At 25.9% G+C, this 2,037-nt stretch overlaps 1 long non-coding RNA gene across 1 annotated transcript; it reads left to right on the top strand.

Moving 5' to 3' along the window:
• Positions 1-830: 830 nt before the first annotated feature.
• Positions 831-1,483, top strand: LOC113788093 (uncharacterized). The gene is made up of 2 exons (XR_003474602.2): positions 831-1,009; positions 1,164-1,483. It is a non-coding gene; the product is annotated as an uncharacterized lncRNA (long non-coding RNA).
• Positions 1,484-2,037: the final 554 nt, after the last annotated feature.

Raw genomic sequence — 2,037 nt, forward strand, 5'->3', positions numbered from 1 at the left:
TCCACATATGTATCTTCGATGATTCTGCGGCTCTGCACGGAGTTATTTTATATTACATTTGTTATTTACAGATTTTGAAGTCAAAACATTACAACTACAATTTTGTCTCATTTTTCAAATATTTAAAATTATTATGGATCTGATAAAATGTTTCCATTTTTATAAAAAATATCAAAATAAATTAAATGTCAATTTAATTTATTGATATTATCATCATCTGTTTATATAAAAAAATGAATCAAGAAAACTTAATATATTTAATTTATATTTTATTCGATCTTTATATTTAATTTAAGACCGTGGGAATGTTTTCAAAGTCATTATGTATGTATTCTCTATTATATATGTTAATAATAATAGCTAACATAGGTCCAATTCTTAACAGCTGTTGTGTGTAACCATCTCATTTCAAAAACAACTTTAAGAGTATGTTTGAATCTTTATTTGCAACTCTAAATGTAATTTTGTAATAAAAAAGTGAGTTAATGTTACGTTTGAGTTCTCTTAAAAATTAAATTTTACCTAAATTCACGTTTAGTGTCAAAAGTAATATAATCGACACTTATGAATTTTTCATTTCATGTTCAGTAGTATAAAAAAAACTTTCTAATCATTTTGTCACTGACTATAAAATATAATAACCGAAAAATTAACAATATTTTATAATAAAATGAGTTTTGTATCGTACACCCCTCACATGTATCTCTCATTTCCATGAAAAATACAATTTTGTTTTTAGTGTTATCTATAAAAACCTCCACACAAAATCATTTTTCTTTTTTTCACCTATTTCCTTTGAAATTTTCAATTATTCGAATCACAAATTTCCAAACCTTCGAATATTTGAAACCTTCGAAATTCAAAAGTAAGACTACCTTCGAAACTTTGAAACTTTCAAAATAGTATTTTTCCAAACTTTCGAAAGTTTAAAACTAGGTATTTGTGTTGTGTTTAGATATTTTTGGCTTCAACACCAATGAGGAAACAAATTAACACTGTCACTCTCACGGTAAGTTGAGTGGAGTGTAATCATTGGTGGTTGTTTTCTTTGTTTTATGTTGTGACTGTTTCTGTTTGTGTAAGAAGTAGTTAGTTACCTTATCTCTTTCTTTAGGTTTTATTTTTATATCGATCCCTACCTTTATTTCTTTATTGTTAAACAGGATGTGAGTGTGGATCAGATGTGGCTTTGGTGTTGGGAGTCGAAGATTAATCTATCGATCCATTTGGGAGGTTGGATATGGATTCATGGTGATTCAAATATCTTTATTGTTGGTTTGTTTTTTTTATTTCATTGAGACACAATTAAGTTGAGGTTGCAACTAACTTTTTCAAGTGGTTGAAGAGGAAATGGACGACAGTACTGCCTTCAAAGGTTGTTTGTCTTTGTTTCATCGTTTGTCTATATGGAATTGAATGCTCTAATGAAACGTGTAATTATTAATAAAGACAATCATGATATAGTTCTATGTTTTTCTTTTTACCTTTTTTTTTGTTGCTAGTTCCCTTGGTCCATATAATATGTGGTGTTTTTTTCTTTCACTTATTAAGAAAATTAAAAAGTAAATAAAAACAAAATATTTAAATAAGCAAGATTTTCTTTTTAACATTTTAAGACGGACAATTTTTTGTAATAATAGTATTTTTTATTTTGGATTTATTAACAAGTATTTTAAAAATATTTATTAATATTTTATTTATTTATTGAATACGGGTTGTGTTTGGGGTACTTATTAGTATTTTTTTTTAATTGAACATAGGTGGTGTTAAATTCTTCACCGGCTTGATATAGTAATTATTAAGAGATAGGGTGTACATAATTTTTTATTTTTTATAAATTAAAAGAAGGTAGAATCTTGATTTGACTTATGTAGACCGGTAAGAACCTAATTTTATTGTTAAGAATTAATATTATTATTAAATGTGCGTCAAAGATAAGTAGATTTGAGAGTTTTTTTAAAGTGATTGAAGTGATAAAAGGTCATTGATTTAGTTTTCCTATAACAAAATTATAGTTTAATTATTAAGAGTGATTAT

Source organism: Cicer arietinum, chromosome 8 (assembly GCF_000331145.2).
Source record: "Cicer arietinum cultivar CDC Frontier isolate Library 1 chromosome 8, Cicar.CDCFrontier_v2.0, whole genome shotgun sequence".
Classification (NCBI taxonomy): Eukaryota; Viridiplantae; Streptophyta; class Magnoliopsida; order Fabales; family Fabaceae; genus Cicer; species Cicer arietinum.